At 37.7% G+C, this 17,265-nt stretch overlaps 1 protein-coding gene and 1 long non-coding RNA gene across 5 annotated transcripts in view; one reads left to right on the forward strand and one right to left on the reverse strand.

The window, feature by feature from the left end:
- The window catches only part of CTBP1 (C-terminal binding protein 1), a 236,104-nt gene that overhangs the window by 164,163 nt on the left and 54,676 nt on the right, over window positions 1-17,265 (reverse strand). The gene's annotated exons all lie outside the window — the stretch shown is intronic.
- LOC125326819 lies at window positions 1,518-8,718 on the forward strand. The gene is made up of 3 exons (XR_007204017.1): window positions 1,518-1,625; window positions 3,798-3,983; window positions 8,481-8,718. It is a non-coding gene; the product is annotated as an uncharacterized LOC125326819 (long non-coding RNA).

Below are 17,265 nucleotides of genomic sequence, written 5' to 3' on the forward strand. Positions count from 1 at the left end.
TTCACTCACGAGGCTCACTGGCTTAACTGTGGCTCATCACATCACTGCTAAACTCAGGGACAGAACTCTGAATTCAGGCCAGAAATAAAAAGTTTGTACAGCAATTCTCCACAGAATTTGTTCAACCTTCTTCTGTGGATCAGAGTTAAAAGGTACTGTGCCCATGGGTGCTAAACTGGTGTCTCCTCACCGAAGCAGCCACTGCCAAGGGTAGTGAAAATAGTAACAGGGTTTTGGTAATACAGACATCAAACAGCATCTTGGCAAACCCCAAAATTTTGTATTAGTGTTATATTTCAACAACTTGAGAGATTACATTTCAATAAACCAGAAAGTTATGCTCTGGCTGGGGATGAGGTTCCTTTAAGTAGGAATGTTTGTTTTAATTTATTTGACTATCAAGTTCAACAAAAAGTTTCCTGTTATCATATAGATGTTTGAGGGAAGGCCAAAGCAAACAATTTTACCAGCTTCATTCTATGCATCTTCACATCTCTCTGTAGCTCTATTACTTCTTGGACTGACATTAAAGGCTACATCAGAAATGCCAAAGTTTGCCAGATATTTCTCCATTCTTCCCTCGGCTTTATCAGTGCAGTAGAAAGATGCTGTTCTTCAAAAAAAACCACAAGTCAACACAGCCTACAGACACATCATGTAGATTTTACACACTTAGGGGTATAAAGAATGCTTGGCATAGACACAGAGCTGTAATTGAGACCATCCCCAGGACTGATAAACTGTTCTAGAAATGACACATCACCTCTTTTATTTGCAGATGCCTGTTAGTTGTTATGTGTCAGTTAATGCTTGCATCACTGCCCTTATTTTAGGGCAGATCCCCAGTTTAATGCAATTTACTGGTAATTACATTTTTAATTTTTTTTTTTTCTGGAGATAAATCTCATCCTAGTGAAATTATACCTGCTTTATCTAGTACCCAAATCTCTGGCTGTGTAGAAAGATCACTTCCATAGTGTACTGGATGCAATCCAAACCTGAGAAATTACTTCTATGGACTAACTGTCAAACATGTTGGAAATCTTGGAGAAGTATAGTAAAGTGGTTCTGGTAACTGTATTACTAAAGCAATAAAATCAACACAGTATTTTTACTATTTGTTTAGTAATAGGACTTGACAAATATAGAGCACTGTAACAGCAAACTAAAATCCACTTATATTTTTATTGCTCCTCCTTCAAAAATAAGAAATAAAAGATACCACTCATAAAATTCTTGTAAGTAGACATAAGTTTCTTCATTTTGTTGATGTAGTTTATATAACTGCTGTTATAAGTTAGACACTTCATGAGGCAATATTTAAATGGAAAGAAAAAAAAATAGCCCTGTACTAACAGAACCAGTTTGGTTTTAAGAACATTTTGCATTGCTGTACACTGGCAGCAGAAATGTAACTGTGGTTTCCATCTGAAAACTCCCGAGTATGACGGAATCTGTCCTTTACGCGTGATAAAATCTCGTGACACAGCAAAATATTGCTGCTGCAGTGTCCTCAAGGTACGCCCTTCGGAGAGTCCTGCGCTGCTCACTCACAACTGCTGCAATAATCCATTAAGTAAAAATCATTTACATGCACAAAAACTGCTCAGCTGCTGAATCATGAAGTAAGTATATAATAATTATGTGCTATAGCTTTTTAGCTTGATAATGCTATTATTTTTCTTTCAAATTTGCTCTGTAAATATGTTACAATTATTCCTTAATACAGACAGTTGCTTGAATAGGCAAATTATTAAATGCTAAGTAACACTGTTCTGTAATAGCTGTTGGGGGTTTTATTAAACTATATATAGACTTTTCACCTTGCTATAAAACCAGTAATGAGTTAAGCCTCAGACATGTGAGTATTATCATCCTTTCACACGTAAGGAAACAACTACAGGGAGAAATTGCTGCCACAAGGACTCTAGGCACAGCTGGCTACTCCTTGTTCTGATCTCCTGTATCTTTAATCACACACCACTTCTAGGGATCTGATCACAGATGTGCTACATGAATCAATCCCATGTTGTGCATTACTGCAAGTACAGGGAACTACTTTTTATTTTTTTTAATATCCTGCTTCTCTTTCTCTAAATACTTCAGCCATTCTGAGCTAGACAAAAAAAAAAAAAAATGGAACAGTGATCTCTAAAATTAATATTTTTTACAACACCTATAAAATGGATATTTGAAGTTGTGAAAAGCATTATTTATTGCACTGCCAGGCCTAATAAGGAAGTATGAGAAATGCACAGCAGCAGGTACCTGAAGTTGTAGACATTGATGTGCTGGGTTATGGACAGGTGGGCAGTGTGGCTCTAATTTCTGACTTTAATAATTGAGGCTGAAAGCCTCAGAGAACTGAAGGCCCCTCCAAAGTTCTACTAAGTTTGGGCAAGGAAAATAGAAGCCTTCCACAACCAAGCGTGCAAGAAAAGCTTGTCATGGGTTCAGACCAAAGATCCATCTTGCTAAAACTGGGTTGGTTTTTTTTTTCCCCTGCTGCTAGAAAAAAAAAAAACAGTGAGGAAAAAAAAAGATGTAAAAAGGGCAAGACTAGTAATTCAGAACCTCTCTCCCTGCCACCAGCAATTTGCCGTTCAAGAGCTCTATCAATCAGAATTGTTTCAGCAAACCCAGTGGAATTTTCTTCCACAAAACTAGTCACTTTTTCAACTTCAGTGAAACTTCAGTAACTACGATATCCTGCAGTAGAGCTTCCTAACTCACCTGATGTATGAAGAAATGCTTTCTACACCTACACACAGCAGTTTCACTTGGTGCCCGCTGGTTATCACATTGAGAACGGAAACAGACTTGCAAAGATAACAAGAGAGGGGGTTTGGACTCCTGTGTGGGAAGTAGGACGCTGTTTTCAATCCTAGGGCTGAAGAGAATATTTTAAGTGCTACAGTTCCATTAAAGTAGGTCAAAATCTTCTTCCTTATTCCCAAAAAGGGACTTGATGTTCTGACTATCAGTAGTGTAGAGTGCAGTGCTGAGTCAGGTACTTTTCAAGCACAGCTCATCAAGACTTTTGCAAGGAGAAATGTTAGTGCTCCCCACTCCTGCCTGCCAGCTGGATCCACATACAATCCACGGAGAGGATCAGAAACTTCAGGCAAGTCCAGAACTGCTTCCTTAAGGCACCTGCTTTCAACTCCAACAGCCCTCACCAGCCTCCCAGGTCTTTACAGGATGCCACTCATAGCTTGGATACCTGAGGAAGGCACTTTCCAATCACATCAGCAAACCTAAAAAATCCTGAGTGCGTAACTTACTTCTGTTAAGAGTTCTCATCTTTACACCACACCAGCTGTTTGAATTCTTGTTTCCCTCATTTGACTGGTGGCAAACCCTGGAGAGGCCAGAACAGACAGCCCAACAGTGTCAATGCAGGCCCCAGCTACAAGATCAATAATTTATATGCTGTCAGCAATTTGTGATTTAATTAAGATATCCTGGACGTCACTGTGTTCCTGAAGCATGAGGTTAGAATGGTTTTTCCATTGTTATGAAATACAGTAAAAATTATGAAAATTAGAACTAGAAGAAAATAAAGTGGCCAGAGAAAATTAGTGCTGAGTTTCCTAATGACCTGATTCAGCTCACAGCTCACCATGCTTATGCTACACAAAGCTTTTATGGTATTTGGCAGTCTAAGTATAGGTATCATAATAAAACTCCTGTAAATGCATTTTTTCCACATCACTTCTGAATTGACTAACACCAAATTCAGTGAATGACACCCTGGTTTCTCATGAAATCTTTTCTTCCACTTTATTTTCAACCAGATAAATGTTTTTAGAGAAGACTCTGTCATATTTGAAAAACATAAAACTGAGGAGGATTATAGCCAAGCTTCACAGAAACTGACTTCTGAAAACATCTCATCCAGCATACTCTAAATGTTTAAATCAACTTTCCTGCCATTTAAAAAAATATGCTAATCTTAAGTATTAATGGAACATCTTCAAATGGTGAGTGCATCTTAAAATAACCTGACCAACTGCTTAAATCTCAAGTCTAGATACATTTTTGTCTTAGTAGCAGCTCTGCTGATTCTCTTCTTGCTGATAACATCATATGGCCAATATTATTCTTAAATAAACCTAGAATGAAAAAGATTTAGCTTACCCTTACCTTCTATGGAGGCCAAACAAAAAACCTTTCAGCAAGTAAGAACCAAATAGAACCAATAGAACCAAATCAGTGCTGCTCACTTAAGCTAAATATTAAAAGACATTTTCTTGTACTTGACCAGCAACTTGGTTGTTGTTGTGGACAACATATTTAACAATAAAATTAGCACCACAAGTCACAACAGATAATGGAGAAGGTGCAGCTGAACACTCAACTGATGCTTGAGAGTACCTGGTTCAAAGGCCTGGTTTCTTAGGTGCCATAAAAGACAAAATATTGGAAATAGTGTCAGCATTTCTTGTTTCTTGAATGGTCATCAGTAGATGAATATTGCAGTGGGGTTTTTTGAAATTAACTCATTTTTTCCAGCTTATACTTTTTTACCAAATTAGTTTTTATTTTCTCAAGCCATAATCCTTTAATGCTACTGAAAGGACATAATGTAATTGAAATGTAATTGATTAAAAGGGAAATACATCATGAATAGAAACCACAAAAAACCATTATGCATATATCAAATGGGAGAACAATGTCATCTGGTTTTGGATGCAAAATCATTAGGTATTACTGCCAATCTACAACACAGATTATACTCCTAATGTCAAGGATATGATGATAGTTTGAATGTGCTTTTATGTATAATTTTAGCTTTCCCTCCCTCCCCCTGCTCTGTCCTTCACAGCCAAGGAATGCTGCATAGAATCACTTCTCTAGAACTTTCCAGTTTTCAGCACATTTACTTAAAATATGAGGTTCTAGCAGTTTTGCCAAGTTAAACTCCTTTAGATCAATTCAACCTTTCAGATAGTAAAGCAGCCCAGCTAAATTAAGTAAGAATTTATGGACTTTCTACAAATCATGAAAACTCTGCTTCTACTATTTTATGAAGTCTTTACTTAAAAGACAATTTAAGGTTTATAAAAACAGTGGCATCTGTAAACCTGGCAACCTAAGTCAGGGTCTGTCCCATGCTTCGGCTACATTTGAAAACTTACCAAAAAAAATCCCACTCATACATGCTGAAAGAAGGTAGAAGTATCCAGCAGCTTTTTAAATCAACTGCAACCAATAAATCAACTTCCTTTTATGCTGGATGTAAGTGCAGTTTAATTGTAATACCAAATTAAAGAAAGATTTTCAACAGAAAGTATACCTCTAAGCTCCTATGGAGAAATGCTGATAAGCCTTTAATTTCTGTACTTTGCGGCAGTTCAGGCCTATGGAATTGCTGCAAACAGACAAAGAATTCCAGGAACCAGAGTCCAGCTTTGATAACACAACAAGCTCTGCCACACTCAGGCATCAAGAAAAAACAAAAAGGAGAACAGATACAAATTGCATCCAGACCAAAGACCCAAGAGACAGAATGGAAACAAACATGAGGCAAATCAGAGGTCACAGTTAGTCCAATACTGAGGAGTCAGGTGCAAGAATACCATAACTACCTGTTTAAACATGCTTTTTAAATTAAATATCTCATTTTTGGATACAAAATATTTGATTACATTTTCAAGTGATCTAGATTGTGTATGTGTACTCACACACATCAAAAGGAGTTTTAAGGGATGTACAAAGTTATTAAAAATAAGTACTCCAAAATGTAATTGTGTTCTCTTGTCTGGGCCTAACTGGGCTCAGGTAGCACCATTATTAGTACAAACCTTTCCTGTTAAATTCAACGTTCATAATTGACTTGTATAGAATGAGGCTACGCTATCTTTTTTAACTTTGAATTCCACCATCCTATCTGAAAATTTTCTGTCAAATTTTATCAATGCAAAATGATAAACCTGTCTGTAAGTTAAAGCAAGTTTAAGTTACAAGTCTGCCTTGTAAATTTAAACAGAGCTTTTAAAACTGCATAAAATACAAGGTTTTTAGTTAGAACAATGCAACAAACTTTATTCAGCAAATATGTTTTTCAATTATATGATTGTGTCAGGAGGTACAACCAATTATCCTTCTGGAGAAGTTCATGGCTCAGGAAAGATCAACAAGCCTTTGGCACCATCAGTGGAGCTGACATGAAAACTCCATTGGTATTTCTTTCAAAAAGGAGGAATCCACAGCTTCAGACAGGGCAGGAGCATTTTCCATGAGGGATCCCTTAGTAAACTGTTAAATAATTTTAAACTATGTGGAAAACTATGACTTAGGATCATATGTGCAAGTACTTCCATTCATAAAAGACTAAATAAAAAGTCTTTAAATGAAGTCAGAGTGAATGGAATAGAGTTGAACATTAAATTAAAAAGTTAACATTTAATGCTAATGAATTTCCATGGAAATCCACTTGTGTATCACCAAGCGAAAAAAACATATCACAAAGAATAATTTAAGAAACATCAGAAAACCAGAAATGAAACAAAAATTATTTTATTTCCTCATGAGAAAAGAGAAACAGAAAAACAAAGATGATGAGACTCAGAATTGCAGGGAAAATGGCAACTAAAGACCAAATTTGACTGCAAGACCACTATCAGATGCACCAGTGCCTTTAAGGGGTTGCTATGAAGTTTCTTCCACCAGCTATTCCAGGATACAATCATGTTGTTGATTACTGTAATCACAAGGAACCTATAAAATAACCACTGATTTATGGTTAACACAGATAAAAGGAAGCAACTGACTAAAAAATTCTTCATTGGATGTTTGCACCTCTGGAATGAACTTCCTTTTACTTCCCTGCATTAACATCTTGGATAGGGGGCAAAACTCATCTAATCATCTGACATTTTGAGGAGCTTCACAGACTGACACACAAAAATTAAACAGGAAAGGATTTTGTAAACTTTAAGATTATACTAACAAACATTTCAGAATTCTAGTGAAGGATTAGGTACCAAAGAAAGTTCAAACCAAGTTAGTGTCCATTTCAAAAACATCACAATTTAATTTTATTTAGATATAGCTAAATAAGGGAAGAAGGAAGGAAGTGTACCATACACTGCTTTTAGAAATATTTTATCAGGGCAAGTTTCTTATGAGACCAGAGAGGAGGCATCAAGGACATGAACAGCCCAGTGATAGGGGCACTCACCTCAAAGAGAAGAAACAGTCCATAGTTTTAAATCTCATTCCAAAATTTACATACACAGAAAATCTCATTCCAAAATTTACATACACAGAAGCACTAGAAACAGAGAAGCTTGAATTTCCCTTCCTGAGTCATTACTGGGTTTAGTTATTCCTTTTTTCCCCCTGACACAACGAGTTGAGCTTGCATTTCCTGGCACATAGCAGCAAACAACAGAGGAAGGGCAACAAACCTCCCTTCAAAAAACTAGTGAGCTTTGGATCGATGATAACCTGGGTTTCCCTGCTCCTGGGAAGACACCCTTACCTATGGAGGAGCCACTGTTAAGAGCAATGCTTTGCGAAACAACTTTAAGACTCCCTGGTCTAGGGAGGGAAGATGATTTGAGTTTGGCAATGGACATCACTTCCTTGGCCAAGGAGTAATCAGGTGGCACTCCTTATTTCTGTCTGCAATATCTAAGCAACTTTCAGACAGATTTTCAAAGGCAGTCAGGCTCACCTAATTGTGTCTGTCCATCAACCTGCTGGGCCCTCTTAATTAAATCACTAACTCAACAGCAAATTTCAGCCAAAAGTTGCCAGTAGTTTCAAGGAGAATTAAGTTCCTGCGAGTTTCATTAAGGAGAAAATTAAAAAAAAAAAAAAAAAAAAAAAAAAAAAAAAAAAAAAAAAAAAAAAAAGGGCACCAGATGAGAACGCAGACACAAATTAGAGGCCGTGCTCTGTGAAAGGCTCCAGTAGGACAGCAGCAGTAATCCCTTCCATGACACCTGCCAGTCTCCAGCCACGGCCTCGTCAGCACACAGGCATCTGTGCGAGGTGCTGGGACATGCCCTGCACATGAATTTCTGGAGTAAAGCACCACTGTGCCTCCATCTTTCTGCAAAGCAGGCTCCAGCTGACTCGTGTGCCTGTGAGCACAGAAGGCTTTTGCTCGCTCTGCATCTGCCTCCAAAAGAGCTCATTCAGTTCGAGAATCCCGCCTTGTCTTAAGCACAAAATGCACACGACACTGCTCAAAACTGTAAAAGGAAAGAAAATTAAGAAGGTCAGGACTTCAAGCAACCTGGTGTAGTGGAAGGTGTCCCTGCCCATGGCAGAGGGGTTGGAATCAGATGATCATTAAGGTCGCTTCCAAGCCATTCTGTGATCTTGAAAGTGTGGAGTGCACTTGAATATCATCCATAAAGTGCAAAGGGATTTCAAGGTGCTGATGATTTTAGATGGGTTTTGAAGTACTGAGAAACCTGCCTTCCCCGTAACTCCTAACTTTGCGTGTCTATATCCTTTTGCAGATCTGGACTGAAGCACGTTGCTAGGCTGCCAACAACTGCCAGGCAACAAATAACAGCACACAGATTGAAGCCACGCTTACAATGCAATATATTGAGCATGTTTTATTGTTAAGAAATCAATAACCTGCATTGCCATAATAAAATGTAAAATGTGATTATGTTTTTCCCAGGGGGTAGAAAAAATAAGAATAAAAAAACCTGTAAATCATTCTTATTGCCTTTCCAAAGCAAAATTTATATATTCATTCTTTAATCTGTTATAAAATCAAATTAATTTCCACTATTAATGAACAAAACCTCTCTCCTTGCACAACATGTAATTAAGAGTGATACTACTTCTTTCTGAGATCCTTCTATTCATTGCCCCACCAAATTATTAAAACAAAGCAGTTACTATGGTAACTAATTCATTCTCTGCATTATTATATTGTTTCTAAACATCAGCGTAGACTCATTCTGACTTACATGCCCTAAATTCCAGTTTGAAATTCTAAACTTCTGTCTTGTCTGTCAGATAAGCCCTTTACAATCTATGCATTCATGCAGATAAGGATAGCTAGAGCACAGCTGCTTTTGTTTATTGCAAGAAGATGTAACTGTTACTAAATTATTTGAGTTTGATAAATTGGTGATGCCTGCATGGAAGTGCAGGGCAGCACTCGGGGAACAAGCATGGGAGTCTGTGGAGCCCTGCACAAACAGGCAAACATGACCATCTGCAGGTTAGCTAAACTAACAACAACAACCAAAAATGACTGGCAGATGTTGTGGAAATTAAGCAACACCTGCCTAAGTGGTATTTGATACCCAGGAAAAAACCACATGCGTGCGACTGATGCAATCTTCAAGGCAGAAAGGAACAGCAGGGAACAAGAAATAGTGATAAAATTGCCTGGGAAAAAGTTTTCTTAGCACTTAATAAAACTATTTCTTCAAATGTGCACTCCTTGACAAAAAGAGGCATTTATCATGTATTTAATTAACACTTATAATTATTCTTGATTACCTATTAGTAGGAGTCATAGCCTAATTGTATTTGAGTGTCATCATCTAGCACACGAGGAAACCTTCTGAAAAATACAGGTAGGATCAAAAGAATAAAGAGTCTTTACTCTTCATCTTTTGCTCTCCTACTGCCATTGCCTGTAATTTTTGTTGAGTATTTTTGCTGTGTCTCCACTTAATTGGTAGAATGAGAGGTCTGAAAATTCAGTGCATGGGAGGATACTTTGAAAAATAAGCATCAGGGAAACGAGAAGGATGAATAATTTTTAACAGCTAATTTCTGGCTTAAAAAAAATCCCAAATACATCTGCTCAAAGTCACAAGCAATTTAAATTTAGTTCTCATAGGAAAGGGCAGAAGAAAGAACCTTTTTATTTAGGTATCTGAGCAGGGCCACAAACCACTGCAGAGTTCTGGATCTCCACTGGTACCAAAGGGCATGTTTTCACCTGCAGTAAGTGCCAGGTATTTTCACAATTAGCAAAGCCTCGTGTTTTAAAGGGATTCCATGAGTATTACAACAGCCTGCTGCTATTTATATCCCAGAACGTCTCTGACTGACTGCTTTCTGTCACAGAAAAAGAAGATGCATAGGCAGCTTTTGTTTTCCTAACCTGCTACCTGACTTCAGAGAGCTACAAGATAAAACACAGGTTTCTTAACTCCAAATGACCGGTCCATCAGACCACAATGACTTTCTCTGCTAGATACTCCTTCCCTGGCAACGCCTCCATGCAATTCCTTCTGTTTAAGGAGAGGCAGGCACCCTTCAAGTCCAGTACTGACCTCGTGGAACGAGGACACAAGAATGGAGCAGCAGAAGCCTCCAGCACTAAAAGACTGTCTCCACTTTTGTTTTCTTGTTTCCACTTGCGTAATCGCACTCCCATCCTGACTGCACTAAGGGAGGAAACAAAATCCTTTTTTGCGTCTCAGACTGCACTTCTCTAAGGATGGGAATTGCCTCTGTGAAAGCTGAACATGACTGCTTTAATTAGATGACTATGTAAATTCTTCAGTACGTTTACCTAGACACTTAAATCTTTGTACAGTTCAGTTTTCCAGAGCAGAGTGTAAAGCAACATCAGAGCATCTTCCCTGACCCCAGGCAGAAACAAGTACCTATTACCATCAAGTACTTAAAGACTTCTAAAGCTTTTAAAAGTTTTATAAGGCACTCATCTGCACTGTATAAAAGCTAAATATTTAGTCTGAAAATATTTTTATTAATAGGAGAATAGGAAGAATAAATTCTCTGGAGATTATTCAGGAATTAGATGATGAGGTGTGGTTATGTACTGGATTCTGACTCAATCTATGATATTACATATACAACTATTACAACCCTGTAAAATAAGTGTCATGCTATATTATTTTCTGTATTTAACACTGTCTTTGACACTAAAATTAAGAGAAACTACTCTGACTTTACTACATTGTCAAGATGCAGCATTCTAGATAGATCACAGCTGAACATATCTGCTGTCATAAGCAAGCAGTGTTTTATTTCAAAATGTTATTCAATCAAAATGTGACAACACAGATAAAATGCATAATGCTGGACACCACAAAATTGCAGTTTTTCTTTACAACATCCAAAACTTAAATAAGTGGCATGAATGTTTCAGCAGAACTTAAAAATCTCAGTGAGATTCTTTTCTCCATAGATCTTTTTCTCCTCAAATTTTCTTACTGAAGTAATGCTTTTCATTAGCAGCTACTGTTTAGTATCATTTAGGGCAAAATGGGCTTCTAAGCCAATTCTCTTTTCATACAGCTTGCATTGTTACTGTAATACCTCTGCAACATTGCAGTACTGAAGTGGATGCAAATCCAAAGGCTGCCTAGAAGACTCAGATTGCAAAAGCAGGTTACTGCAGCAAGCCAAAGGAAAGCTAAAAAACACCTTGGGCTGATATTAAGGGCAAAGCCAAAAACCAATCACAAGCCTGTGCATAAGCATTTCAACTATAATTGTAATGAGATAAAGGATGCTTTTGCAGTAGGGTAAATATAACCCAAATATACAGATAATTTTCCTTTGGAAAGTGGCAAACGATCTTGTTATGTGAAGATTCCTGGTAGCACCATTTGTTATTTTATTATTTTATTATAGTCAATTTATCTTAATCCTTAGAATATCCTCCCTGTTCTTTGAAGGCAACTTTTACATAATGCTCTATATTACCAGATATTCAAAAATACATTCAAAGTTCTTACAAGGAAAACACAGAAAAAGAGTGTTGAATTGTTAAAACATGTTTGTATGCAATACACAGAAGTGTGCATTTATGTTAAAAAACTTGTATCTGAATGTAAATTGGTTTACTTATAAAATATTCTTCTATAGGTCAATCATAGAAACTCTACTTGCTTAAACACTTTCCTTTGCTACAGTTGAAAGGTCTGATGGCTGTTCCTTCAGAAAGATTTTGGTAGGTCTTACTACCTGATTCCTAATTTAATTTACACTGGATTGCTACAGAGAAAAGGAATTTACTCCAGTTCCAATCCTTATGTATTTGCCGAAGGCACTTAAGGTTAGAAAATCATATTTTTGCAAAGGTTAATTGGTACTTTATAAAGGAGCTACTTTGACTTAGGAAACAAATGATAAAATATTAGGAATCTTTGAGCTCCCTCTGCTGTCCTAATCCTTCACTAAGCCGCCTTCTGAAGTCTGTCAGACACCAAGCAATGAGGCAGCCCATTAATCCCTTTTTAAGAAACACTTGGCATATTTAGTATGCCCAGTACTAAGATCAGTACACAGGAAGAAAACTCTGTAAAGTACTCTGTGATTTACCATTGTCTGTGCATTTTATTATTTCCTTTCATTCTCCAATGTATGTAGCAAATGAGACAATGGAGAACGTGTTCAAATTTGGATGCCAGTTAAGAAAATTGATAGCTCTTGTTCTCCAAAGAACTTGACATCTGCAATTCCCACTTGCATAAGAAAGAGCTAAGGGCACTCTGTGGCAACATTTACTCCTCCTTCCTCTTATGTACAGATCAACTTACATGGTACAGAACAACTTTAGTAAAAATCCTTTTTGAAATTCAGGGAAAGCCCAGACCTTGCCAAAGTAGGCCATCTTTCTTATTAATATGCAGAAAACTTAAGTACCTCATTCACAACTGCAAGGGCTCACATCACAGTTTACACAAACTACACAGGATCCATCAACGGTCATGAAAAAAACACTTGGTATTTGTCAATCTGGTACCTTCCACTTGTTAAGAAGCCAAGCTATTACATGCACAAGAAAAATAAATCAGGAAAGTGAATGCAATTTTTTTTTAACTAAGTCACTCTTTATTACAAGATTTCTCTATCAATTTGGGAAGACAAAAAATTCAATTCATATCCAGTTTTTTTCCTCTGCATTCCTCCTGGAACCACCAACATACTCCACATCAACTATGAATTGAAGATTCACCTTATTAAATCTCAAGCAGAAAAAAGAAGCTCTAAAAACAGAGATGTTTCCTTATAGGGAAAGAAAGCCCAGGCCATATCCTTGAGAAGAAACTATTCATTTATCATGCACTTTTACTGTCCTTCCAAGTGCATCACACTTGGGTATTTGCCAGTAATCAAACCTTCCCAAAGAAAGGCTGCCCTTCATAAAAGCAAAGATGAGAGATTTTATCTGAAAATTCAGAAATTCATCCCATTAATATGCACTTTCTTTTCCAATTTATGATCCTGGCCAACTCTTCATTTCTTAGGTAATAAAGCATCACTGTTAAAATAGCTAAAATACATTCCAGGTTTTCTTCTGAGCACTTTTTGAAAGGCAACATGCATATAAAGAGTAACATTAAGATGAATACTAGTGCTGCGTAAAAAGGAAAAACCAAAAAAAAGGAAATGATTGTTTGAGCATTCTGAGTGCTGCAATGCTTTTTGCTTCATCAAAACCAGAAGACAAAAAAAAAAAAAAAAAGAACATCTGTCTTGGGGCAGACAGGGAGACAGGGTCTTCACAGACTTGTACTTAAGACTTGTACTTGGTACACGTTGCAGTCTTTGCTGTATAAATATCACATGAGGTGCTCTGTGAAGCAATTCCTGGTTTCAAGCAATTGGGAAAGTCATTCTCAATTTTCCAGTTACATTTCCAGCATTGTTTTGTACTTTAATCCCTAATACCTGTGCAAACAAGCAAGAAGAAATGAGAGAAGCCCCTTTCTTCCTCCCAGTTCCACCAGCGTTCCCTAAAGCTTGGAAACCCACCAAAAGCAGTGTATAATCAATATATAGTAATATATTTAGAGATAATTCACAGTGTTCACCAAGCCCGTTCACAGATAATTCAGACATTCCCCCTGCATGCAGCCACCTTCTGTTCCTTCCTGCTTCATCTATTAGCACCCAGCAACTGCAACAGAAGTCAGACATCCCAAGGTAACTTCCAAGCAATGGTCAGTAAAACATACACACATTTAATTAAAGATTTCTAGAATATAAGCAAATAAACAGCATTGTTTACAGTTTGTTACAATATAAAGCACAATAATACCTTAATTAGAGATAACAACTTTTCAAAATGCCAAAAACATTTTGAATTTTTCAAATTACCCACAAAATGAACACATTTTATTTTTGCACTGTGACACTTCCAACTGTTCTGCCAAATGTATACTACTATAATTATGCTTTGCAATCACCAGCATCACCGGAGAGGGGGACAAAGAAAAATATAATCAGTAACTAATTAATCTTTCACATGTCTTGATACCATTTAACTCCAAGGGAAGAATCCGAAATGTTATTTTACAAATTGTGAAGTGAGTTTAATATTAGCATCTCAGAGTGCCTCGAATCAAGTCCTTATGCCTAAGCATAATTCACAGTTACTGGTGGAAGTTAGAAACCAGAATTTAATACCTGGCTTTTTTAAGGGACAGACTTCTTTCAGTCTTGCATTGAAACGTGCACAAAAAAATGTAATTGCAAACAGCTTTGGGATTAAAAGCAAATATTCAATTTCATATTTAAGAAATCATCAAAGGGGATCATAGGTACCTCAGAGACAAAATCACTTACTCAGCTACATTAAGAGAGAACTAATTGCTCCCAAAGTAATAGAAACAGGGGCTTTTTTCTGTATTGGGTATCAGCTGCAATTTAGCAGTACTACCACCACACTGTCATTAGTTCACAGGCTGGTAGTAAATCCAGTGATGCCTGATCAGTTTGCTTAATTTGCATGATTAGCTGCTACAAGCAAGTGTGCAAGCTACCTAGAGGCACAGGAAAGCAGTCCAACTCGAATAACACTGTGCACGCAGTTACTGAACTTCCAAGAGCGCTTGTGATAATCCATCAATGCCACACAAAAAGCTCAAAGTCTAAAGAAAAAGCTGTGTGCAACCCTGTGCACATGTTCCCAATGTGAGCATTTCAATTTGAGAATCAGGCCCACAACACTCATTTTTCAGAAACTGAATTTCAACTAATTACCATCCCCTCCTCGAACAGATACAGACAGTGATGAAGTGCTGTATGGCACCACCAGAATGGCTCTTTATGGACAAAATAATGTGTTAATGTCTGCCCATCTCACATTATGTTCAAGAATTCATGAAAAAATACATAGTTAGTAGTAATTAGCAAGTTATTGCAGCCTATTTTTAATTGAACTTGCAATAGAAATAAAGTGCATCTTTAAAATATTCTCTTCCAAGGGAAAGTTCAAAAGAAGGCTATGTACAAACTGATGAACAGAAAAGCTGACCAAGAAGATAAACCACCTTTAATAGCTCTACAGCTCATTACATTCCCTGAGCTTTGTAAAACACCATGCATATTTCTAAAATATAAAATATTTAGGTTGTGTTGTGAAAGGTACATATACCAGAGAACAATTCTGCATAATTAATTTTTAAACCTGAAGAGGACCACATGTAGAGAAAAGCCATTATAAAACAAACCAACCCCCTAGTTTTATCCTTTTTTACAAAATTTGAAATCATCAGCCAGGGAAATGTGTTTACAAGCCTCAAAGAACATTTGAACGTATAGACACGCAAGAGCAAAACAGCTCCAGCATTTTGAAGAGCCAAACTGGGTTCCCATAACAATAAAATTTCAGCATGTTTCCATATCCATTGTTTCACCCCCCTCTCCTCCTGATCATCTTCTGCCTGGCCTTCCCACTCTATTTTTCCAACCTGGCTATTTGGTAAATGGGATTAAGGAAGCAGAGAGGTGGCTAAAAAAACCCCCTTTTTCTCCTACATTACTTTTCAAGTAGATCAATTCCCTCCATTGCATGGCCACACAGATTTTACCATAAGATGCAGTGATTTGTGCAGGGCTGGGAAAATGACGCCAGACAAAAGGCACTGATTAAACACCATCACTGGATGTGAGCACGAAGTCTGGGGGAAGCCACTGCTATTTCAGTCACAGTTGCTGCTGGTCTGTCACCTCTGTCCCTGGCAATGTTCCTTCCCACGTCATCACAGACTTCTTGCCTCTTATGTTGTTCTGTGCCTCAATATAATAAGGCCAGAAGGAGGCTGAAATTGCACTGAGTGGGCTGAGCAGCTCTAACTGCTGGCTGCCATCAAAAGGGACAGGTTTGTCATTCCTCCTCACGATTTGCTGATTCAGCTGACTAACACAGGCCAAAAAAAAAGAAAGTTAATATTCTCCATTTTTTGTTGAAGAGGTCGATACATAAACTCAAGGATAGGGAACTGAGACTGGGAACAGAAGAGAGGAGTATGCACACTCCTAGGCCACTTCTAACTGATCCAGCTGCAGACATGCACAGAAAGTGGGGCAGCCTTCCCAATTTCCTGGTCCTCCACAGTCAGTTCCCCATTTCTCTAAGCAGGGATCATTCTCCAGTGAGCAGGTTCAACTGGCCACTTGGCCAACCAGTCTAGGTGGGACACAACAACAGTCTGGAACTGGCAACCATGGGTGGGCTTGGCCAGTTTTAGAAGAGACTGACGAGGAGATTAATCACCCAAACTGAATGTGGAACTGCATCCTTTGATGCTTGAATGAAATGTCCCTTTCTCTGGCTGTGTTAGGCTAAACAGTCCCAGCAAATCTCACACTGAGCTTTTCCAACTGCAACTGCTCTGTCAGCTGAACAGTGACCTGGACTGAGGAAAATATGCCAACAAAAGGTGGTCTTGGTATTAGTTGCTTTCTCAGTGTAGCTCATTGTAGGGTCACACTCACATTGGCACAAAGAATGGGGTAAAAATCCACTGCCGGGGACTGCTCACACGACACAGCTGCTGGGAAAGGGTCTCAAGACCAACATGTGGAGGAGCAAATCTTAAACCTGCAGTTCACATCATTAGACATGATGCAGAGACCATGTACCCACCAGTCTTGACACTGTCTCCCATCATGTCAAAAAGAAATTAACTATTCCCTTATCTTCTATTGAGAAATTAACATTTTAATATAAAAATTAATTTAGTCCAGATCAATCATGTATATTCTTAAAAAAATTATACCTTATCCCTCGACCTGCTTTCATACCAGCTCTAAAAGCCCATTTGGAGAGAAACCAGGAGTGTGCAATTCATCATTTGTGACTTAAGGTAAAATGACAGACCCAAATGATTACAACTCCTTTCACTAGAATTCAGGCTATTTTTATTAATACTCATTTAACATTTGGGGGTCTCCTGCAATTTTTGTTTTGTTTTCATTTGACTTTTTACTTCCTTTCAAGGATCAGATACAAGGTGTTAAATCAATCTACATGAAGCAAGCCTGTAGAGAATAACTCCCAAGAGC

This window comes from Corvus hawaiiensis, chromosome 5 (genome assembly GCF_020740725.1).
Source record: "Corvus hawaiiensis isolate bCorHaw1 chromosome 5, bCorHaw1.pri.cur, whole genome shotgun sequence".
In the NCBI taxonomy this organism is placed as follows: domain Eukaryota; kingdom Metazoa; phylum Chordata; class Aves; order Passeriformes; family Corvidae; genus Corvus; species Corvus hawaiiensis.